Source organism: Engystomops pustulosus, chromosome 5 (genome assembly GCF_040894005.1).
Source record: "Engystomops pustulosus chromosome 5, aEngPut4.maternal, whole genome shotgun sequence".
Taxonomy (NCBI): domain Eukaryota; kingdom Metazoa; phylum Chordata; class Amphibia; order Anura; family Leptodactylidae; genus Engystomops; species Engystomops pustulosus.
In genome coordinates, this window is record NC_092415.1 from 171218213 (window position 1) to 171244447 (window position 26235).

The window sequence follows — 26235 nt, forward strand, 5'->3', positions numbered from 1 at the left end:
TACAATGAGGAGTGGACGTGGATGTCTGATATCTGTCAGGTGCTGAGTAACTTTGAGGAGTCAACACAGATGGTCAGTGGCGATGCCGCCATCATCAGCCTCACCATCCCGCTGCTTGGCCTGTTGAAAAACTCTCTGGTCAGCATGAAGTCGGAAGCTTTGCGCTCGTCACAAGAGACGGGGGAAGAATATTCCCTTGTTGATAGCCAAAGCACCCTGAGGTCTGTTTCTCAGCGCATATCGGAGGAGGTGGAGGTGGAGGAGGATGAGGAGGAAGAGGAGGAGAATGTTGGCGAGACACAAGAGGGGACCATTGTTGAGTCCTTCACTGTTCAGCGTGTATGGGCAGAAGAAGAGGAGTTGGAGGAGTTGGAGGAGGAGGAAATGGACAGTCAGGCCAGTGAGGGGAGTGAATTCTTACGCGTTGGTACTCTGGCGCATATGGCAGATTTCATGCTAGGCTGCCTATCCCGTGACCCTCGCGTTCAAAGAATTTATTCCAGCACCGATTACTGGGTGTTCACTCTCCTGGACCCACGGTACAAGCAAAATCTTCCCACTCTCATCCCTGGAGAGGAAAGGAGTGTGAGAATGCATGAATACCAGCAGGCCCTGGTGCACAAGCTGAAACAGTATTTCCCTTCTGACAGCGCTAGCGGCAGAGTGCGTAGTTCTGCGGGACAAGTAGCGAGGGAGAGTAGGCGAGCAGGCAGCTTGTCCAGCACTGGCAAGGGTACGCTTTACAAGGCTTTTGCCAGCTTTATGTCACCCCAGCAAGACACTGTCACCTGTCCCCAGTCTCGGCAGAGTAGGGCTGATCTTTACAGAAAGATGGTGAGGGAGTACGTAGCTGACCATACCATCGTCCTAAATGATCACACAGCTCCCTACAACTACTGGGTTTCAAAGCTGGACATGTGGCACGAACTGGCGCTGTACGCCTTGGAGGTTCTTGCCTGCCCTGCCGCTAGCGTCTTGTCCGAGCGGGTTTTCAGTGCAGCTGGTGGCATCATCACCGATAAGCGTACACGCCTGTCGACTGACAGCGCTGACAGGCTGACGCTTATTAAAATGAATAAAGGCTGGATTTCTCAGAATTTCCAATCTCCACCAGGTGAAGGAATCTCAACCTGAATAATTGATCCACTCCTCCTCCTCCTCCTCATTTTCCTCCTTCTCCTCCTCTTTGTACAGTAAAGCAGAGGAAAATGGCTATTTTTTGACAGGGCCCACTGGCTCTTGCTATAGTACTTCATGCATTTAATTTTTCTGGAGGGCCACCTACCCGGTCCTCTGTTTGAAACAATTTTTGTGAGTGCCACATACAGGCACTCAATCTATTCCATTTTTCTGGAGGGCCACCTACCCGGTCCTCTGTTTTAAAAAATTTTTGGGACTGCCACATACAGGCACTCAATCTATTCCATTTTACTGGAGGGCCACCTACCTGCTCCTCTGGTTTGAAACATTTTTGGGACTGCCACATACAGGCACTCAATCTATTCCATTTTACTGCAGGGCCACCTACCTGCTCCTCTGGTTTGAACAATTTTTGGGACTGCCACATACAGGCACTCAATCTATTCCATTTTACTGGAGGGCCACCTACCTGCTCCTCTGGTTTGAAACATTTTTGGGACTGCCACATACAGGCACTCAATCTATTCCATTTTACTGCAGGGCCACCTACCTGCTCCTCTGGTTTGAACAATTTTTGGGACTGCCACATACAGGCACTCAATCTATTCCATTTTACTGGAGGGCCACCTACCTGCTCCTCTGGTTTGAAACATTTTTGGGACTGCCACATACAGGCACTCAATCTATCCCATTTTACTGGAGGGCCACCTACCTGCTCCTCTGGTTTGAAACATTTTTGGGACTGCCACATACAGGCACTCAATCTATTCCATTTTACTGCAGGGCCACCTACCTGCTCCTCTGGTTTGAACAATTTTTGGGACTGCCACATACAGGCACTCAATCTATTCCATTTTACTGGAGGGCCACCTACCTGCTCCTCTGGTTTGAAACATTTTTGGGACTGCCACATACAGGCACTCAATCTATTCCATTTTACTGCAGGGCCACCTACCTGCTCCTCTGGTTTGAACAATTTTTGGGACTGCCACATACAGGCACTCAATCTATTCCATTTTACTGCAGGGCCACCTACCTGCTCCTCTGGTTTGAAGAATTTTTGGGACTGCCACATACAGGCACTCAATCTATTCCATTTTACTGGAGGGCCACCTACCTGCTCCTCTGGTTTGAAACATTTTTGGGACTGCCACATACAGGCACTCAATCTATCCCATTTTACTGGAGGGCCACCTACCTGCTCCTCTGGTTTGAAAAATGTTTGGGACTGCCACATACAGGCACTATCCAAATTAAATTGTCTCCATAGCAGCCTCCACACGTTGTCTCCATTGCTACCTCCAAAAGTCGTCCATATAGCTGCCTCCATACATCGTCCCTTTATCAAACGAGGTGTGTCAGGCAGAAATTTGGGTTGTTTTCATGGATTCCACATCAAAGTTGTTAACTTTGTCGCCACCCTGCTGTGTTATCCACAAAATATACTGGCAAACTTTTACCATTTAGGGATATTATTTCAGCGCTTCTTGCGCATCTGTTTACATTCCCCTCACCCGGCATATCCTAAACTTATAAGAACGCTACTACACTTGATCTTATACAAAAGGTTCTTAGAAGTGCTGTTTGGGGAGTAGCCTAGAGACAGGGGCTTGGATTGGCGAAAGCTCGCCTGGCAGCGGAACGCCAGCTCCATGCGCATCATGCGCTTCTTGCGCATCTGTTTACATTCCCCTCACCCGCCATATCCCAAACTTATAAGAACGCTACTACACTTAACTTGGTGCAGGCTGGGACCGAGTCTGACCCTGGGGCTGGTCATATACTGCCGACGCAGAGAATTGCGGGGCCTACCTCGGTCCAGGTCTCAAAGGCCTACTATACCTCCTCCCACCCCTCCTCCACCTCCTCCTCCTCCGAATTACCATCCGTGGGCATGGCGCCATCAGTCGGTAGCTCTAGGCACAGCAGCAGTGCCGTCGCTAAGCGACAGCAGGCGGTGCTGAAACTGCTGAGCCTAGGCGATAAAAGGCACACCGCCCAAGAGCTATTACAGGGCATTCCACATCAAAGTTGTTAACTTTGTCGCCACCCTGCTGTGTAATCCACAAAATATACTTGCAAACTTTTACCATTTAGGGATATTATTTCAGCGCTTCTTGCGCATCTGTTTACATTCCCCTCACCCGCCATATCCTAAACTTATAAGAACGCTACTACACTTGATCTTATACAAAAGGTTCTTAGAAGTGCTGTTTGGGGAGTAGCCTATAGACAGGGGCTTGGATTGGCGAAAGCTCGCCTGGCAGCGGAGCGCCAGCTCCATGCCAAGATCCAACTAACATAGTTTTAACTGCAGCACCTTTAATCTACTACTAGTTCACTGCCTCCATACATGGTCCCCTTATCAAACGAGCTGTGTCAGGCAGAATTTTGGGTTGTTTTCATGGCTTCCATGTTAACTTTGTCGCCACCCTGCTGTGTAATCCACAAAATATACTGGCAAACTTTTATCATGTACCGATATTATTTGAGCGCTTCTTGCTCACCTCCTTTGGTTCCTCTCTGCCACCCATTGGTTTGAAGCCTGAGTCCATTTAGGGTATGTCGCCATGACACTCTCTAGCCTGCTGCCGCTGCCTCTGCATGCCGTCCCCTATAGTGTCAGGGTCAATTATTGGATGTTTTAGATGCTATCTAGCTTCATTCTGTCACTCTGTCATGGCCATGCTGTTGCCCATAATTTTGGCATAATGGTGCGATTAGGCAGCCTCAGAGGCATCCATGCATGCTGCCCCTGCTGTTTCCTGTCCATTTCCGTGGTGTTTCCATCCTTTTCTGAGGTTCCCAGGTGTTTGGCCAAGCTTCCCTGTGCAGAGCCTTGGTCCCCTTGAAAAATGCTCGAGTCTCCCATTGACTTCAATGGGGTTCGTTATTCGAGACGAGCACTCGAGCATCGGGAAAAGTTCGTCTCGAATAACGAGTACCCGAGCATTTTAGTGTTCGCTCATCTCTAGTTGGGATGTCACAGTTGCCCTTACCTCCTTAGTGAGGCTCCTTGTACTTGATGGTTCACTTCACTGTCCATCTTTGAGCCCAGACAAAACGAAACATAGTCCTGGTGATGGCTTTGCACCTCATTATGCAAGACCAATGCTTTCTCCTCAATGGAGAGCTGTCCAAGGCCCCATAGTCCAATCCATAGGTTAACCATGGCTAAGCACTCTTGCCATAAATCTAAAGCTGCCCGGTCATTCAGAACCAGATCTACAAAACCTTGATGAAATCTCATTAAATAGTGAGTGGGACATAGGAAACAAGTTGGCAGTTCATGAAGAACAGAGCCTATGAATTCCTTTATATGACTCTGATATCTTGAGCCAGTCTGGACAAATGCACTTACCAAACACTGGTCAAGGTGGAAGACATCTAAATCATCCATGTACAGCTTGACCTCAGGGTGTCCTACTGCAGTGTTTCCTCTAAACCTGTAACTCGAATCTGTAATCTATTACACCAACAAAAAAAGAGGTGAAACAAGGCAGCCTTGTCTGACCCCAGAGAAGATGAGAAAGGGATCAGAGAGATGGGATTCCATTCCTCTCCCCTCTCATGCCATCATTGGGGCATCCAGAGTCAGGGCACCCGCAGGATCAATGGTGTTAATGAAATCTGACAGGAACATCTCAGAGACCGCTGGGTCCTTGGTTTTCTGAAGATGACCAACATCACTACTTTCTTTCCCTGCTGCAAGTGGCTGGTCTCATCTGAAAGCTCATTCAGCTGAGTATGGACACTGTGGACCTTTTCCTTTCTTGTTGGTTTCTGGGTTTTGTTGTTTGTCCTGTGTTATTTATCAAACAGGCACAGGGATATTGAGTGAGCCAAAATAAAAAAGGCAAAGCCACTAAAACTGTTGCAAAACAAGACTTTATTCTTATTGAAATGAGTTTAGCAGTTTACAATCACATATACTTGGGCACAGCACACACTGAAACACAACATACAATAAATTAGGATTCAGGCCTCACTCACACTTTGCTTTTTTTTGCATTTTTTGATGCATTGGAAAAGACCCTCCCATTCCTCTTCTATTTAAATGCATGTTTTTTGGTTGAAACACAACATGCAATGAATCCCTGTTCACAGCAGCTAGTCCAACAAAATTGATATAGCCCAATCTGCTTTTAATTTGAACTAAAGATATAGACTCCTGCTTGGACAGCATAATTGCTACCCATTGCTCGATAGGAGAGGATAAGATTCCAACCACCACCACAGATTTCTTCTTATTTGTTTCTATGGACTAGTGATGCGTTAGTCATGAATGATGTGAGATGGCTCCCCTCAGCAAGCCGATGGCTCGCTTAACCCTGCCCCTAACTTATTAAATAAATAAAGTAAGTGGCTCAATTCCATGGAGACAAATAATAATCATAATTTTAAATCTTACTTTTCAACTTTCACTTGCGGGGTTGTGGGTATTGTTACCTGAACTGACTATAAATAATTAAATAAATTATATATAAATAAAATAAATGCATAAATATATTTTTTTGTTTGCCAGATAAAGACAGCCTGTTTTTCATAATACACCTAAACTAAGCAAAGTCCAGAATCTTGTACAAAAGTCCTGAACTTGCGCAAAGTTTCGGTTTTCCGGTGGAGGCCGGAAAGTGCTGCTGTTGCTGGGAGTCTTCCTGAGGGAGACAATGAGCTTCTAGGGAGGCGACCCATCTCACAGCAGGGGGTCCAACTCAAGTTGGGCGTGGCCTGACCTTGTTCTTCCTGTGTCCTGACAGTCCTCACAAAAATTGTGCTGATCAATCTTAAATTAGGTGTACACTATAGAGACCATTATGTTTTTACACAAAAACACTCAAATTGTTTCCGCAAGTCACCTGATAAATGGCCCTATTGTTTATCCAATCTTTTCCTACCGGGAGGTAAGACCTGTAGGTATCATAAGTCTTCCTTATGCAAACGTGATTGTACAAATGTAAATGTGGGAAGGGTGTGTGGGAGAAGTAGGGAAAACAGAGAGCATTGAACCCAGTTAAGATATAGATAAAACATTTTAATAAGTGGCAAAAAAATTAATGATTGTGTATGGTCAGATATAGATTGATCCTATGTATTACTTCACTACATGTAGAACAAATTTTTGAAGAACTAAAAGGGTAATAAGAAATCTTGAAGAGTATTTCCTTCAAGGGAACAATAAAAAAAAAATGGAACATGACCAAAATCCATTCAGGGTTTATCCTTTCATTACCATATTTTATCTATTCTTATAACATGATTGAGGGGTTTCCAAAAATTGCACCTCTCCAGTGTTTTCACACTGGTGATGCTCATGTGTTGATTGTGGTGATAGCAGTACTAACCTCATTACACATTCATTGGTCAGTAGCTCAACCCCAAGAGAAGGATGGTTACCTATTGATGCTAAATGCTCAAAACAGGCCCATTAACACGTCCCTCTTTAGTTAAGGTGAGATGTCTCCAAGTTGCAAAGCTTACCCAGCATGCTTAGTGCCAAATATTTGCATAAAAAATGTTTCAAAGGTCTGTCACAGGCCAGAATTTTTAAATCAGCATAAATATATGACATATTGCTTGTGTTTCAGGTCTAGTTAAAAAAAAAAAAACAGAACGGACCTCCAGAGCTGATCTACATTGAGTTTACATTCAAATGAAACAGCGCAGCTACCATTCACACAGGCTCAGTGTCTTATCATGACCCATACTAGTGGTGACTTTTTGCACACAAAAATTTGATCTTATAAAGGTGCACAAAGGTGACAAATCTGTCCAATAACAGCTTGGGGAATAAAATATTCTTACCTGTCAAGAATTTACAAAGGAAGTAAAACTTTTGCCAAAAATTGTGTTGATTTAGCTTAAATTAGACGTACACTATAGAAACCGATGCAACTGACACTAATAAATAACTACTTGTTTCTGCAATTCTGATAAATCCTCCTATTGTTTATCCAATATTTTCCTACCTGGAGGTAAAGCAATTATTGGCAGTATTTCTTTTCAAATGTCATGTACACATGAAACTGTTCTAATGATTCTAAAATTAGACTATAGAAACCATTACAATTTACACAGAAAAATATAATGGGGCTCATTTCCTAAGGGTCGCATGCTGCACTTTTGTTGCACTGTGCACGTTCTTCTAGGCTAAAACGGCTTGACCAAGTATTTAAAAGGTGGGTGCACATCGACCCTTTTGTGGTGCAGCTGCATTGGCTTCCATGCGTCAGAGATTAGGAAGCGTGCCATCAGACAGTCCGACTGATTCGGGCCTAGCGCCGTATTTAACTTTTAAATTGTGTCGCACACCCTATGTTAAAGGTGCACCACAAAAAAGATGGTGAACTCTGTTGGACCTGACCGGGGAAGCGACACATTCATGATTTCTGGGGCACGGTCTTAGTGATTCGCTGCACCCAACATTATACACTAACAATACATTTTCAGTGAATTCGAGTGACCTGGTGGGTAAATGTGCTCCAATGTTTCTGCAATTCACCTGATAAACGGTCCTATTGTTTTTTCCAACTCTACCCTACCTGGAGGTAAGACCAGTAGGTATTGTTAGTCCTTAGGAAAATGTAATTAACATATTTAAATACAGTTGTGGGGAAAAATTTGGGAAAACAGAGAGCAATCTATGCAGCAAAGGTATATTTAAAATATTTAGATTACTGGGAAAGTATAAACAATAGTTTATGCACAAATAAAGCTAAATCTGTAAGTAAATTATATATTTACATACATGAGTTGATATATTGTTAGGAAGCAGCATATAATTGATGAAACTAACAACTTTCCCTACTCTTGGATAAGGTTTAAAATCTTAATTCAAATTATATTTCTGTCATTATTACATAATTCAGGGTTTTCCAAAAATTGCACCTCTCCAGTGTTTTCACACTAGTGGTGCTCATGTGTTGTTTGTGGTGTTAGCAGTACTAACCTCATTAAACATTCATTGGCCAGTAGCTCAACCCCAAGAGAAGGATGGTTACCTTTTGATGCTAAATGCTCAAAACAGGCCCATTAACACGTCCCTCTTTAGTTAAGGCGAGATGTCTCCAAGTTGAAAAGCTTACCCAGAATGCTTAGTGTCAAATATTTGCATAACGGAATGTTTCAAAGGCCTTTCACAGGCCACTATTTATAATGCAAGAACCTACAGTGGAGACTATAGGAGGAAAGTATAATGGAAAGGTTTGCATCTTCCAGTCCACTACTGGTAATGGCTTTTAAATACTAAGACCACATTAGCATGGCATATCACAGCTAAGGGAATTACACACAAAAAAACGTGGACTTAAAAAAAAATGTTTTTTTTTTTTGTATTATGGGTCATTCCCTCAGTTGCGATATAGCGTATATATTTTGGTTATTCTTTTAGCTTAAAAGTGGGACATAATTTATATATTCGGAATCCCAGCCCCGACACCCACTGTATCTGGCCTCAGGCTATGGGCTCATTCACGTGGCCGTATGCGTGGACGTACATGTGGCAGTATACCTGCACGGTGGGCATACCGCGTGTGTATGTACCCTATATCTGCTTTTGGAGATTGTTTTGTAAATAGACGGTCATGAACTGTAAACAGAGGCTGCACATAGTGTAAACACTGGCTGAGCTCTGCTGCTGGGGATGAGCTCCTCTGCACAAGAACTCAGTGGGGAACATTTATCACGTTTTATCTCGTTTTTCCGCCTGAATGAATTTGGTCGCAAATGATGAATATTATTAGGCGCAGCATAATATCTGGATTGGTAAGATAAATTATGGAAACATGGTTATTTTTGCTGTGTGGCTAGTTTGGTGTTTAGTCGCAAAACTGGTGCAAAAACAGTGTGACACTCAGAAAAGGCTCAAAAACAACAGAAAAAACGAGTAAAACATCTGGCCCTTTATATTTGGCCTGCTTTCAGATGTTTTTCATAGATTTACTATTGGCATAAAAAGTCCAGTACCCACCAGGTATAAGACCAGACATCACATTTGCCATTGTATGAGGTTAGCATCTCATGGGCCATGTTTATTAAGCCATCTAATCCCCTATGATACATCTAAAGAGCTCCTAAGACTCAACAAAGGTTTTAGATGCCTACTTAATGATAAATCAGCTCTGATTTATAACAACTGAAACAAGTAATATCTCATGTAAAGAAGTATAATAGCAAAAGCTATACTAATAATAGATTACATAAAATACATATAGTACAAACAACAAAAAGTCCATAAAGTTCAGCTCACCTCTGGCAAAATTTTCTCCCAGTGCTCGGAACTGATAGCCACATGGACTCCGGGCACAACTACAAATACGAGAAAGGATTTCCAGCACTCTTAGAAGAATGATAATTCTTCCATCCAATTTATTTTGATAAAAGCATATTCCATGATAGTGTTTATAGATACATAGACCTTAAGTTTTGTAAGTGAAACTTGTAGGTCTGATATACATGTAATACTGAATCGCTTGTGTCTATACACACTGCCATGGAATAGGCCTTTATCCGGATAAATTGGATGGATTACATTATCATTTTCCTGAGAGTCTGGAAAACTTTTCTGGTATTTATGAAATAGATATAGAATACTTCACTAATTTGCATGTCATCCTTGCTTACCTTCTCTGTTCATTCAAACTTTAGTATATGTGCTTTATTGAAAGAGCATAACCACATACATTTGCACAGCATAAACTATGCCAGAGCACAAAAATCAAAATACAATAAATTAAGATTCACTCTTAACATTGAAAGCACACAGGTGTATATCCCTCAAGCAAGGCATAAAAATTCAACACTTGCACACTACTCGGTAAATGTACTTACCTACACACACATGACATTTCAATTACGGCGACCACCTAGCATGAATTTGGAAAAGAGAATGGGGAGAAAGGGGAGATCACTGGCCTGAAGCTTTATTGAAATACAGACACACAAGAGGGAAAAATAGGAAGGGGAAACTGTCTAAAGTCCACTTCCTAGATTGTGCAATTTGCCTAATTTATGCGAAACCCACAACCCCCTGCAAAAGGCCAAAATGGGAGTTTTCCGGTGGGAGCAGGAAGCCGCCGCCGCCGCTGCTCCTGGTATTCTCCCCGAGAAAGGTGTTGTGCTTCGGGGATGACAAGCCAGCTCACAGCAAGGGGTCCATGAAGGGGGTCATAGTCTGACCTGCTCTTATTGCTTCTTTACAGTAAAGATCTAGACTCCTGCTTGAGCATTATCATTATTACTGCTCCTTTTATAAGCAGAGAGGGGAGGACTCCCATCATAGAGATTCTTTTCTCCGTGTCTACCTGTAATTGCACAATCCAGCAGGTTGCAATGGACAATTCTGTAGAAGTCCAATGTTGAGTAGGTCATCTTGTACCAAGTGGTATCCCCGAAGTAATCTATAAGGGGCCAGATGTCCTCAATGGCATGAGTGCCCTAAACAGTCCATAAAGTGCCATGTGGTATGTCATGGAGCTCCTGGGCACAGAGTCAACGAATTTGTGTTCCAGGATGTCCAGCAAGGTCTGAGTAAAGGGGCACTCCCAAAACAGGTGCAGAGGAATCTCCTCCTTCAATGGGGCACCTGGGGCAGTAAGGAGTATTGCTCAGTCTTCGGTTGTACATGAAAGACCGGACGCGCAGTCCCTCCTGAATGGCCATCCACGTAAGTTGCAGATGAGGCTCCCCATACATCCCTACAGATTGCACAATTCTATGTCTGGCCCTGATAAAGTTCATTATTTGCAGGTGCTTTGTAGAAGATCTAAGAAGACTTTGAGGTTAGACACAGTCAAGAGCATCCATTTACTGCAAATAAAGACAAGAGATAGCGGCACTCACCCAATAATCTTCTTTATTCTGCTTAATGCATGTGACAGGGAGGTGCAGCACAAGAAGGACTTCGGCGACGGGCCGTTTCGTCAAGCCGTATGGGGGACGCCAGTGGAGGCGGGATTAAATACCTCCTCCTTCTGACGTCACCCATAAAGGAATCATGTGATCGGGGAAGTCATGTGATTAAACAAAAACAAACAAAGAGCATGTGTAGAGGCGTGGGCGGTGCCCGCCCTGGACCGTCAGCTGACCAGTCACGGTATGGGCGTCGCCATGACACGTCAACATCTCTCAAGCGCCCACAATGAAGGGAAAGTAATGGGTAAGTGACTATTAATATCACATAATTAAAACAATTTCTTTGAGGTGTGACATATCGAAAGGGGAGTTACAATAAACAAAGTAGCTTGCGGTACATCTTATGTAGCAACTAACAGACTAAAGAAAAACCGCCATATCGTTTTTATCATTTAGTCCTACCGGACCTTCGGCTTCAGTTTTGAGGTTCCATCTAGCCTCACATCGGAGTAGTTCCCTATGTCTGTCTCCTCCATTGGTATTCACTGGTACCCTTTCTATACCCGCAAAAGACAATACTTCGGGGTTGCCCGCATGCTTAGTGTGTACATGTTGGATTAATCTTGGAGATCCTTTGCCCACGGGCGACGCCCATACCGTGACTGGTCAGCTGACGGTCCCGGGCGGGCACCGCCCACGCCTCTACACATACTCTTTGTTTGTTTTTGTTTAATCACATGACTTCCCCGATCACATGATTCCTTTATGGGTGACGTCAGAAGGAGGAGGTATTTAATCCCGCCTCCACTGGCGTCCCCCATACGGCTTGACGAAGCGCAGGAGTGCGCGAAACGGCCCGTCGCCGAAGTCCTTCTTGTGCTGCACCTCCCTGTCACATGCATTAAGCAGAATAAAGAAGATTATTGGGTGAGTGCCGCTATCTCTTGTCTTTATTTGCATGAAATATCTACTTAGTGTAACGGCAGAGCACCACCCGCACAGTCTCTCCCACCCGGCATCAAGTTGTGTGTCAACTACCTCCTTACTAATCGTTTACGTTTTGGTCTGGCAGTGCCGACATTCTAGTCGGGCGATTTGGTAATCCCCGGCACCCTCCTTTTACAATTGACTTTGAACATCCATTTACTAATATGACATTTCTATGTAACAGCCCAAATAATGGAAGGAAGAAGAATAGATTGTACTTGAGTAGATCATTTCCCATTAAGTGTAAAGTAGCACTTTGTTATGTGTAGTTGTAACAAATTGAGTTTACATTTTTCCCTATTTTCACTGAATAATTTAACACTTTAGTTGATGCACATACAATCTGAGGGTTTTTCTTTTTCCAATACTAATTTTATGCAGCATTGTACACCTGAAGCCTAATTTCCCTGAAATATACCACCTGAATTACGCAGCATTGAAGATCAGTAGTATTGGAGTGAATGAATTATTCAATGTTACATTGTGAAATATTACAACTTACTAATACAACTACTCCGAAGATGTAGACTACATACACTCACCGGCCACTTTATTAGGTACACCATGCTAGTAACGGGTTGGACCCCCTTTTGCCTTCAGAACTGCCTCAATTCTTTGTGGCATAGATTCAACAAGGTGCTGGAAGCATTCCTCGGAGATTTTGGTCCATATTGACATGATGGCATCACACAGTTGCCACAGATTTGTCGGCTGCACATCCATGATGCGAATCTCCCGTTTCACCAAATCCCAAAGATGCTCTATTGGATTGAGATCTGGTGACTGTGGAGGCCATTTGAGTACAGTGAACTCATTGTCATGTTCAAGAAACCAGTCTGAGATGATTCCAGCTTTATGACATGGCGCATTATCCTGCTGAAAGTAGCCATCAGATGTTGGGTACATTGTGGTCATAAAGGGATGGACATGGTCAGCAACAATAATCAGGTAGGCTGTGGCATTGCAATGATGCTCAATTGGTACCAAGGGGCCCAAAGAGTGCCAAGAAAATATTCCCCACACCATGACACCACCACCACCAAGTACGACGTACTGTGCGTTCAGAGATGCTCTTCTGCCTACCTTGGTTGTAACGGGTGGCGATTTGAGTCACTGTTGCCTTTCTATCAGCTCGAACCAGTCTGCCCATTCTCCTCTGACCTCTGGCATCAACAAGGCATTTCCGCCCACAGAACTGCCGATCACTGGATGTTTTTTCTTTTCCGGACCATTCTCTGTAAACCCTAGAGATGGTTGTGCGTGAAAATCCCAGTAGATCAGCAGTTTCTTAAATACTCAGACCAGCCCTTCTGGCACCAACAACCATGTCACGTTCAAAGGCACTCAAATCACCTTTCTTCCCCATACTGATGCTCGGTTTTAACTGCAGGAGATTGTCTTAACCATGTCTACATGCCTAAATGCACTGAGTTGCCGCCATGTGATTGGCTGATTAGAAATTAAGTGTTAACGAGCAGTTGGACAGGTGTACCTAATAAAGTGGCCGGTGAGTGTAGATCTATACCCATACCCTGGAGTTCACTATAGTTCACTATATGTATAACTCCTGATATAGATGGCAGTAAGTGCACAGAATTCCATATCTTTTTCATAGCTTTTGGGTTGGTTATGTCTTTTATATTTATCTATACAGTGCGTTAAATAAATTCTTAGACTTAATGGGATGGCAGTTTTCTGTTGAAGAAAGCATGTATTACGCCCTATTACCACCCTTCACCCATTTCCGGGCTTTTCTAGCCAGTCACGCCCAAATTGGAATGGGGTGGTGGGGGAGGTGTGAGTTCTCTGAGCCATCACATTAATTTATTATAGTCTCCATCAGAAAAGCGTCAGACTGTGGCTAAAATTTCTCCAAGTCAGAACTAGTCTAAATACCCATCATGTATTTAGACAACTCCAAGGGCAGATTATTAACATAAAGGGCCTGTGCAATAATCTGTATGTTTGCCTGGTAAAAGGGAGTTTTCGAACTTTCTAAGGAATAATTCCAAGAACATTTAGTTTTTGATGTCTACTAATGGGAGTCACATATTTAAGTTCAAAGGGGCTGTCTGGAATATAGCTGCTTTCTTCCAAAAATAGTGCCACACCTGGCCATGGGTAGTACTTGATACTGCAACTTCATTCATCTCTATACAGCTGAGTTGCAATACCAACACATACTATGGTCAGTTGTGTCACTTTTTTCAACTGCTGGACAATCCCTTTAAAATAAATTTTAGTAATAACAGGGTGGGCCAATTATATGGATATACCCAAATACAATGGGTATGGTTGTTGATATCAACTTGACCATTTATGACCATTTATAAAATGTGTTCAAAGTTCTGCCCATTTGTTGGATTGTCAATACAAACCTCTTCTCCAACTCTTGCCACACTGATAGCAACACCACAGAAGAAATGCTAGCACAGGCTTCCAGTATCCGTTATTAAAGATGCTGTACATTTCAAAGCTTTGCAGCATAGGAAATTGCCTTCAGATGACCCCAAAAATAAAAGGGGGCTTAGCCTGGAAGCCTGTGCTAGCATTTCTTCTTCGGTGCTGCTATCAGGGTGTCACGACTGGGACAAGAGGGTTGCATTGACTATCCCACACAATGGGCAGCAATTGAACACATTTTATAAATAGTTGCAAATAACTCATGAGAGAATAAATTTACGTTAAAAACCACACTATTTGATTTCATTATTTTGGAGACGGCCAGGCCCCCCTTCTTTATTAGACCAATGCTAACGTATACGACATATGCAGACCTTGGAGTATACAATATAACTGCTTCTCTGAATGAAAGGACAGACTAGTTCTCTAAAAGCTCATCCCTTTCCTTAATTAAGCATTTAGAGACTTATGGGTATGTTCTGGACATTGTTTCTCCTCTAGAGTCGTTCTTATATAGTTTCTATGTATGTTTATGGATATGAATTTTTGTGATGGTACGAAGCTGAGGTCTGAAGATGGCGCTAAATATAGTTTCTTGATAAAGACAGACCATACGCTGGACTCATGTAGTGTTTACTTGCCATGTACTTATTTGCTGATATTCCTAAATTCTCAATAAGTTTGATGTGTTACATGACCCTCTTCTAATTGGAAAAAAAAAGTTGGATCCAAAATGGCCGTCTTCAAAACCATCTTGAAAAGTTTACCCCTCTCATTTACTAATGTGCCACAAACAGGAAGTTGATATCACCAACCATTCACATTTTATTCAGGTGTCTTCATATAAATGGCCACCCTGTATATATGTATATATATATATATATATATATATATATATATATATATATATATACAACTTCTTCTGTACTTGAATTAATGCCATGGCTATCATGAGGTGACTAGAAGAATTAAGATTTTTTAACATATTTACATTAATAAAAATGTTAAACTAAACTATTTTCTAAACCATAAAATGGGGCACAACGAAGTTTATTTCATAGTACTACCCTTCAGTGGGCATACCTGGACTAGTATTGTGCGTTTTCAAACTGAAGAGTTTCCAATTATCACATTTCAAGCAAACAAGGGGTGAAAAAAGGTTTTTTTTCGATCATCGACCAGCTTTTGATTATATTCATAGCCATGAACATAGCCCTTACAAACTTTTCTGACCCACTAACATTTTATTTTTTAGCATACTGTGTGTCGAAACCCGGTGCTACCCTCCAGTGGGCATCACTAGCTTACACATTGGGGCACATTTACTTACCCGGTCCAGTCGCAATCCAGCGGCGCGTTCTCTGCTCTGGATTCGGGTCCGGCCGGGATTTATGAATGTAGTTCTTCCGCCGTCCACCAGGTGGCGCTGCTGCGCTGAAAGTCATCTCATCGTGCCGGAATGCACCACCTCAGACCAGGTGAAGGTAAGCGCTCCCAAAGCGACACTTTTTCGGTTTTTAAATGCGGCGGTTTTTCCGAATACGTCGGGTTTTCGTTCGGCCACGCCCCCGGATTTCCGTCGCGCGCATGCCGGCGCCGATGCGCCACAATCCGATCACGTGCGCCACAATCCCGGGGCAATTCAGGTACAATCGGCGCAAATCGGAAATATTCGGGTAACACGTCGGGAAAACGCGAATTGGGCCCTTAGTAAATGACCCCCAATGACTACTGGTTCCCCAGTGCTTGTGATGTGATGATGCACAGTGAACACATGGGGGCACATTTACTTACCCCGTCGTTCACCAAAAGTGCATTGTCCGACGATAATGCACTTTTATGCGTTGTGTGCCCGATATCCTGCATGTGTCACTTCCCCGCTCACGTCCGCCGGAGTTCACCATCTTTTTAGTGGTGCATGTAAGTGCTTGGGCTTGCGACACAATTTGAAAGTTAAATACCCCAGCCAGTCCGGATCACCTGATGGCACGCCCCCTAAATTGTGTCGCATGGAAGCCAGCGCTGCTGTGCCAAAAAGAGATTGCGTGCACCAAAATCCCAGCGCAGACACTTAAATACCTGCTCAAGCCGTATAACCCCCCAAAAAAGATGCACAGCCCGACAAAAGTGAGCAGCGCGACCTAAATGAGCCCCATTGTGTCATCGCAGAAGTGATGGGAAGGAGTTAATTCTTAGAGCAATTGAAGTTATATTCTTTTTAGAGTTTCCTGACATTATTTTGTTTACTTCATTTTCGACATATGGAAATTCACCTATAAGAAGATACCTTGATATACATTGCACCCCTTTGCCTTTATTCGGTATTGAACATGTGTTTTCACACTCCGGCCATCCATTGAGGGCTAATAAATTGGCACAGTGTTTTGTGAGGCAGGACCCACAGTAACATTTTACGTCCAGTAATAATGTTTTTTATTGGCTCTATGATAAATGTCGCAGCGTTAATAGGACCCGAGTGCAGCCAGTTCTGAAGTGATTAAGCAGTGAATAACACCTCTGTTATTGTAACAATGTGTGAACAGCACCACGCTGCTCCCACCACCCCATCCCCAGGAACAGCCACATTGTTTTAATGAATTTTTATTGGTATATCCTTGTTCTCTGCCAAATGCTGCCATTAGGCTTCATCAGACATTGGAAGCAGTTTAATTTACTGATGGTACATTATGTGTAAAACATCACCTCAAAAAGTAATGTAAAAATTGCTAATGATGATATTTGGATGGAATAAATTATATGTCCGATTGTAGGTGTGGGGATCAGGTGAGGAAAATAGGGTTGCACTGAGGGAGGGAGGGGCGTTTAGGTTCAGAGCCAGTTATTTAAAGAAGGGGGGGGGTGCCCTGTTTCTCATTTTACATATATACATGTATATAAGGCAGATTTATAAAAAGTGTCCTAAGCTTAGACAGTGCAGAGTTAGACTAGACCTTCTTATTCTGCACCAGATTCATATAAATGTCTGGTGCTGGATGATAAATCTGGTGCAGGATAAGACTGTGTAGTCATCCTTTGCACCTCCTATTAGTTGGCTTTAGGCCAGAAAGTTAGGACAAAATTCTGTCGGATCAGTAGTATTTTTTTTGGTGCACAGACCTCTTTGGTGCGAGGCCACACCCCACTTGACAAGCTAGTCTTATGAGAGACAGAAAACTGTCTAAAACTTTTTATAAATGTGGTACAGACACTTTTGTAGTGCATAATTACGACATAATTCTGTTGTAGAGTGCGATCTGGGAAAATTATGACTAATGGAGGAACTCCACGAGCATAAAGACAGATAGACAGAAGTAGGGAAATACAAGCGCAAGAAGAGTCAAGGGCAGGAGTATGACAGGCGGTATATGGTCATATGAAGTGACTCTCACCTGGTGTCAGTAAAAATGAAGCTTAGTGGAATGAATCTTGTTCTGCTTGGTGTTATCAGATATTGCTGGCCATGAGATTCCAAACAGAGTGGCGGGTTTCCAAGGATCAGGTAATTGTACACATGTATTTTCTCGTTTGTTAAGACGCTTTATCCAACACAGTTGTAGATTACGTTCTTATATTATGAAGGATCGTTTATTGGGTACACTACGCGTCTCGGCTCCTGGCGGGAGCCTTCATCAGGTGAAATTACTTCTGTTGTAGACAGATAAATAAATCTCCCCCTTTATGTGCAATTTTCACACTTTCTCATACTTTTGAGGCACCTGCTCAGCTATCAAGTCACTTTGAGTAAATAATAGTAACACCCCATAAATTACACAATTATAGAATCTTCAACCCTCAACGTATGTAAAACATCTTTTATTATAAAAGTTTAACGAAGTATAAACAAAGTTTATTAAACCTTTAATAGTTTTACAGGGGTTAAAACAAAATCGGGTGCAATTTTGAAATGAATGTATTTTTCAAAAAATGTACACATTCTCAGTGGATAAAATACCAAAATGCTCCACAAAGTTTTTTACCCAATTAGGGACATGTATTTGAGTATTTTTTGGTGTATAAGTCAGACTTTTGGTAGGTCTTTTTTGTGCCTTATGTATGATTATGTCTTTTTTTCTTTTTTAGTTTTTGTTTTATTTTTCTTGTCCTGGAAGATGCAACTTTTGGCTTTTTTTTATAGATTTTTTGTTGCAAATGTTTCAAGTGAGCCTGTGTACAAGCCTTGTGAGGGGGTAATGTACAGGAGTGGACACTACGGTAAATTTGGGATTTGAGGCTGTGTTCTGCATTTTTATGCACTCTTGCCACACCACAGGGAGATGACCACATATGAGGGTCACAAGTGGCATTTAGGATTGTAAAAGGCATGCGTTTTACATACATTTTACCATGCGTTTGGTTGGTTTGAAAGCGTTTCTCTTGATTGTTGGAAGTGTAAGCAGCAATGAAGAAAAAAAAATTTCTAACCAGCCAAATGCATGGTAAAATGTAAAACAAATACTCCCCTGCAATATAAAACCGTAATGTAAAAAACGCAATGTAAATGCCACCTGTGAAGGAGCCTTCAAGCATGTCAACTAATTCCAATTTACATGTTCAAACAGGATCCAAGAAAAAAAAAAATCTTCTTCTGCAGCTGCCCTGAACCAGGTGTAGATTTGTGCCTAAAAAGTCACAAAATAACTTAAGACCAAGAGATGTGCTAATAGGCAAATCAATACAAACTTTATTCAAGTGTCAGAAAAAACTATTAATGTGTATAGTACAATGCAATTGTAGATGTTTTGTAAATAAAAAATGACAATATAATAATTTTCAAGGAATTCACAAAAGATGCTGAAAAAAAAAAATATGTGCCCAACAGATCAATGCATATTAAAATTAATGACATACCGTAAATATATATGAATAGAGACAATGTAGTGAGTATACATTACCCGGTCTTGCCCGGAGAAGGAGAGGGTATTTTCTGCACTTAATTTTGGTGGGTCTTTAGCTTATTGATGACATTTCATTAACTCTTGACTGTATCAATGACAAGGTCATCAATATAAAACAGATATTGATGACCTTTGCTTTGAATAAGGTATAAAAAGGCAATTTGGAACAATATTATATAAAGTGAAAATATATAGAGTATTGGGAACAACTAAAACTTTGTCACAAACTGTGAGAGTTAATGAAACTAAACTAAATGTTAGACACCTTCAGGTGTGACTGCATTTTTAAGCGATAGATTTCTATTAGTGCTTATGGAAGAATACGTCTTTCTTTTCCCCTCAAAAAGTGATTAGCACCTCTAGTTCGCGGCCACCCTCTTCTTTCTTTAACACTGAATATACTATCAAAATCTTTTTTTAACTAATTTGACCTACTTTGAAAAAGTTTTCATTGACACAACATTTTAACGTGCGTATTTTCTACTTGGGTATATTATGAAAAGCTCAATTTCTTAATGAGTTCTATTAAGTAGATATGTTAAAGGGGTTTTCTCATTTCAGCAAATAAATATTATTGTTTTTATTATAAAAAGTAATATAATTTTCCAATATACTTTCTGTATCAATTCCTCACAGTTTTCTAGATCTCTGCTTGATATCATTCTATAGAAAGCTTCTTTGTTTATTTCCAGTGGACAGAAATCTGACCATGGTCACACAGGTGCACGGCTCATTATAACCCACAGCTCTGATTACTCTCTGTGTGATCATGGTCAGATTTTTGTCCACTGGAAGTAACATAGCTTTCTATAGAATGATATCATGGAGAGATCTAGAAAACTATGAGGAATTGATACAGAAAGTATATTGGAAAATTATATGACTTTTTATATTAACATTAATTTGCGGAAATGGAAATACCCATTTAAGCCTCAATTTTGTGTTTATGCCAAATGACAGATGAATTTGGAGATGCAGTCCAGGGTATAATGATTACTTGAGGATCGGTGGAACCTTGTAGTCATTGGGGCACATTTACTTAGGGTCCGAATCGCGTTTTTCCGCCGGGGTTTTCCGATTTTTTTCCGATTTGCGGCGAATTGCCCCAGGTTTTTGGCGCACGCGATCAGATTGTGGCGCATTGGCGCCAGCTTTCAAGCGACAGAAATCGGTGGGTGTGGCCGTCGGAAAACCCAACGGATTCGGAAAAGCCGCGGAATAAAAAAAAAAATTTATGTCGCAAAAATAGCACTCACATACACCAAGACGCAGGAGGTTAACTCCGGCGGACTTAAGCGCAGCAGTGACACCTAGTGGACATCGGGCGCATGACCTTAGTGAATCCCTGCAGAACCCGAATCTGCATCGGAGAACGCGCCGATGGATCGCGACTTGACCGGGTAAGTAAATCTGCTCCATTGTCTTAAGATGCAACACAATTGTTACTATTCTCATACAAAATTGTCTAAAAATGCATCGAATTTATCATCCAGAATGAGCAAATTTTACAACTGTCCATTCACCTGATGTAGAAAGATTGTTGAGGATGTATCTCAGAAAATACTGACTGGCTATTTTTTAACAACTAACAGACTTTTTACAGTAGATGTAGTCTACAATACAAACTGTGATTTGGGGTCAACAAAATGTTGGGAAAAAAATTGTTGTACTATTACAAATACAAAACTAGTTAAAGGATTTTACATGAATTCCGGAAAACCCCTAGTGGGAGCCAAACCTACAGAGCAAGGGAGCTAGAACATGAAGGTGTCCTTGCTCTGCTTGAGCTCCCAGTTACTGTATTATGCTGCTACTTCTGTCTTCACCTTCTGTGTAGATAGTAGGTGATTGCAGGATAAACTTTAGCCAGTCTGTGGTCTCCTTGGTTCTGTGGTCCAAGGAGTTCATGGATTGGTCAAGGTAGGTCCTGTAGACCCTCAACACTTTCTATGCCAGTACTTACAGCCTTCAGTTGCTTCACACAAACAAGGCCTGGAAGTATTGGTATAGTAATCTGGAGCTGGGCAAGTATACTTTGTTTTTATTTAGAAAAAAACTTTATTTAAACAATAGGTCAATAAATTCCTTTTACCTGGACTGTTGTGTAAAGCAAGACTTTGGATTTCTGTGTGACCTGCGGACCAATAGATTAATAAATAATTAAATAAAATGTAAATATTACATTCCATTTTTACTATGTAATAATAAGTGTTAACCCCTCATAATCTTAACCCTGAATACAGTATATAATTACTTAAAGGTATTGATGCTTAACAAACACTTTAACAGTTAAAATTTCCCTTTCACCTCTGGGAGCTGGTCACTGAAGCCCCTGGGCAGCAGGACTTTTATTATTTTTATATTATATATTTTAACTTAGAAATCCCCCTTTCAATATTGACTGCTATAGACAACTTGGTATAAAAAAGACATTTTTTGCACTGTGTAAAAGCATTTGAGTTACTACACGTAAAATGTTGGTAGGGAGAAAATTGGTGGCGCCGATGTGCCACAATCTGATACACAAAGAAACTGTATTTGGCAGACCCTGTGTAATTGTCGTTCACACGGATAACCTTACATTTATCTACATTAAACCTCATCAGCCTATTCCTTTATAGGCATCTGTATTAATTAAAGTGGCACCAATACTGACCCCTGTGGCACACCACTGTTAACTTAAACCCAATCTGAGAATGTGCAATTAATGGCGACCCTCTGTTTTCTATCACTAAGCCAATCGCTTACCAAAATACACAGATTTTCCCTAAGTCAGCAATCTGATTTTCTATACCAACCTGTTATGCAGCACTGTATCGAAAGCTTTGGAAAAGTCCAGATATACAAGATCCACAGCCTACCCCATGTCCAGTCTAGAACACACCTCGATATTAGAATCCAATCAGATTAGTTTGACAGGACTGAACCCTCATAAACCCATGCTGATGCTGAGTTATAAGGTTATGTACAGAGAGATACTCCAGGATAGCATCTCTAACAAACCCCTCAAATATTTTCCCCACACCCGAAGTTAAACTCACAAGTCTGTCGTTTCCAGGTTCATTTTTTTGATACTTTTTCTTCATATTGGCCACATTACATTTTTGAGGCTATTTTACATTTTTAAACCGTTAATATCGATAAAAATGAACATAAAAGAGGAAATTGAGTTATAAAGTGAAATAGTGAAGCTGTTAAACAGATGTGAATCCACAACTATTTGTAACATTGTTATAGATAGATTTGACTTCCTGGCTGTGAACTGTACATGGTGTGAGACCATGTTACTTACGTGTCTTTGTTTAACTATGAGCTGATAGTATAGTGATAGATTCTGTGAAGATTCTAAATTTAGTCTTCCATAAACAGTTTGTTCTATTTGTGATTTTGGGAGAGAGAGAAGATGGAGATATTAAATATGGGAAAGATTTACATAGAATTACTGTCTGTTATTAACAATATTATTAATTAGGACTTCTGCTATTATTACCTTCTGAATACCCCATGTGTAATATCTCTTGTAAACATACCGTTAAGCTTTGAAATATACCATGAATTTATAATTTAGCAAAAACTGTGCAAATTTTCCAAATGTATGAAAATCTAAATGATAAATGTAAAGCATGTGGCAAGGTGCATCATACTACCATAAAGGCTGGTTTAAGAATGGTTTAAAGGGAACCTGTCATCACGAATGGCATTTTTCAGTGATTAGAAAGAAGCAAGTGGATCCGTCCGGCACTTGTTGGTAAGTTAAAAGTCCATTTCTTTATTGCACAGGATTCCTCTCCTTCCGTGATCCGGGCACCGTTTACACTGCTGGATGTCCAACGTCTGTAAATGAGCAATCAGTCAAGTAGGTGAGCTGGAGATATACACTTTTTCTTTAATTTTTCAGTGATGACAAGATCCAAAAGGTCATTTAATGCTCAACACAAATCATCTTTTGTTTAGTATTTAAATTGTTTGAATCCATTAGAATACTTTAGATTTTCTTACATGGCTCTCTGACAGAATCCAGTGCAGAGCCCTGGGGAAGGGGGCATTTGAAATCTAAAGGGTTATCTTTAGAGATGAGCGAACATGCTCGTCCGAGCTTGATGCTCGGTCGAGCATTAGGGTACTCGAAACTGCTCGTTGCTCGGACGAATACTTTGCCCGCTCGAGAAAATGGCAGCTCCCGCCGTTTTGCTTTTTGGCGGCCAGAAACAGAGCCAATCACAAGCCAGGAGACTCTGCACTCCACCCAGCATGACGTGGTACCCTTACACGTCGATAGCAGTGGTTGGCTGGCCAGATCAGGTGACCCTGGGATAGACTAGCCGCTGGCCGCGCTGCTCGGATCATTCTGTCTCTGGATGCCGCTAGGGAGAGAGCTGCTGCTGGTCAGGGAAAGCGTTAGGGTGTTCTATTAGCTTACTGTTAGGCAGGAGTGATTCTCAAAGAACCCAACAGCCCTTCTTAGGGCTACAATAACGTTCTACTTTTTTTATTTTAATTTGCATCTTTTACCATTTTGTGAGGAATTAGCAGGGGGACTTGCTACCGTTGTGTTTAGCTCTTAGTGGCACACATATCCATAGCAAAGACCGAAGTGGGAAAATTCAGTAGGGGTTGGATTTCTATTAGGCAATAACTCAGTGTCATCTCATCTGGCATAGTAGTGTGCTTCCTTTGATACTTGGCTAGAAAATAGCCATAGGAGAATACAAATAGCTTCTTGAAGCCTACAGTAGCGTTCTATATATTTGATTTCTGGTTGATCTGCTGGTGGCTGTAGTTTCTGCAGTGCATGTACTTGCCAATTCTGAGCAATTTGTAGTGAGACTTGCGACCGCTGTGTTCTGCGCTTAGTGGCGCACATATCCATAGCAAAGGCTGAAGTGGCAAAATTCAGTAGGGGTTGGATTTCTATTAGGCAATAACTCAGTGTCATCTCATCTGGCATAGTAGTGTGCTTCCTTTGATACTTGGCTAGAAAATAGCCATAGGAGAATACAAATAGCTTCTTGAAGCCTACAGTAGCATTCTATATATTTGATTTCTGGTTGATCTGCTGGTGGCTGTAGTTTCTGCAGTGCATGTACTTGCCAATTCTGAGCAATTTGTAGTGAGACTTGCGACCGCTGTGTTCTGCGCTTAGTGGCGCACATATCCATAGCAAAGGCTGAAGTGGGAAAATTCAGTAGGGGTTGGATTTCTATTAGGCAATAACTCAGTGTCATCTCATCTGGCATAGTAGTGTGCTTCCTTTGATACTTGGCTAGAAAATAGCCATAGGAGAATACAAATAGCTTCTTGAAGCCTACAGTAGCGTTCTATATATTTGATTTCTGGTTGATCTGCTGGTGGCTGTAGTTTCTGCAGTGCATGTACTTGCCAATTCTGAGCAATTTGTAGTGAGACTTGCGACCGCTGTGTTCTGCGCTTAGTGGCGCACATATCCATAGCAAAGGCTGAAGTGGCAAAATTCAGTAGGGGTTGGATTTCTATTAGGCAATAACTCAGTGTCATCTCATCTGGCATAGTAGTGTGCTTCCTTTGATACTTGGCTAGAAAATAGCCATAGGAGAATACAAATAGCTTCTTGAAGCCTACAGTAGCATTCTATATATTTGATTTCTGGTTGATCTGCTGGTGGCTGTAGTTTCTGCAGTGCATGTACTTGCCAATTCTGAGCAATTTGTAGTGAGACTTGCGACCGCTGTGTTCTGCGCTTAGTGGCGCACATATCCATAGCAAAGGCTGAAGTGGGAAAATTCAGTAGGGGTTGGATTTCTATTAGGCAATAACTCAGTGTCATCTCATCTGGCATAGTAGTGTGCTTCCTTTGATACTTGGCTAGAAAATAGCCATAGGAGAATACAAATAGCTTCTTGAAGCCTACAGTAGCGTTCTATATATTTGATTTCTGGTTGATCTGCTGGTGGCTGTAGTTTCTGCAGTGCATGTACTTGCCAATTCTGAGCAATTTGTAGTGAGACTTGCGACCGCTGTGTTCTGCGCTTAGTGGCGCACATATCCATAGCAAAGGCTGAAGTGGCAAAATTCAGTAGGGGTTGGATTTCTATTAGGCAATAACTCAGTGTCATCTCATCTGGCATAGTAGTGTGCTTCCTTTGATACTTGGCTAGAAAATAGCCATAGCAATAGGATAGGATTGTTTGGTTCTAAAAACTCAAAAAAAAACAAAAAACACAAAAAAAAACAAAAAACACAAAAAAAACACACAAAAAAAAAAAAAAAAAGTAAAAAAAAAAAAAAAAGTTATAACTCTCATTTTAAAAATGTTTAACCCCAGGGCTAGGGGTAGAGGACGAGGGCGGGGACGTGGGCGTCCAACTACTGCAGGGGTCAGAGGCCGTGGTCCTGGGCGGGGTGAGACACCACCTGCTGATGAGGGAGCAGGGGAACGCCGCAGAGCTACACTCCCTAGGTTCATGTCTGAAGTTACTGGGACTCGTGGTAGAGCACTGTTGAGGCCAGAACAGTGCGAACAGGTGATGTCGTGGATTGCTGACAATGCTTCGAGCAATTTGTCCACCACCAGTCAGTCTTCCACGCAGTCCACCCATGTCACCGAAATCCCCACTCCTCCAGCTCCTGCACCTCAGCCTCCTCCCCCCCAGTCTGCCCCCTCCCAGGAAAATTTGCCATTTGAACCGGCATACTCTGAGGAACTGTTTTCTGGACCCTTCCCACAGTCACAAACCACTTGTCCGGTTGCTGCTGAGCAATTTTCCGATGCCCAGGTTTTCCACCAGTCACAGTCTGTGGGTGATGATGACCTTCTTGACGTAGTGGAAGTGTGTAAAGAGGTGTCCGACGATGAGGAGACACGGTTGTCAGACAGTGGGGAAGTTGTTGTCAGGGCAGGAAGTCCGAGGGGGGAGCAGACTGAGGGATCGGAGGATGATGAGGTGACAGACCCAAGCTGGGTTGAGAGGCCGGGTGAACA

The 26235-nt window shown here is 42.0% G+C and overlaps 1 protein-coding gene and 2 non-coding genes across 5 annotated transcripts in view; 1 reads left to right on the forward strand and 2 right to left on the reverse strand.

Annotated features, from left to right (window-relative positions):
- HDAC9 (histone deacetylase 9) overlaps window positions 1–26235 on the forward strand; it is a 344873-nt gene that overhangs the window by 57697 nt on the left and 260941 nt on the right. The gene's annotated exons all lie outside the window — the stretch shown is intronic.
- LOC140134495 (U4atac minor spliceosomal RNA) lies at window positions 6408–6534 on the reverse strand. Its single transcript, XR_011856321.1, has one exon. It is a non-coding gene; the product is annotated as a U4atac minor spliceosomal RNA (small nuclear RNA).
- LOC140134494 (U4atac minor spliceosomal RNA) lies at window positions 8012–8138 on the reverse strand. The gene has a single exon (XR_011856320.1). It is a non-coding gene; the product is annotated as a U4atac minor spliceosomal RNA (small nuclear RNA).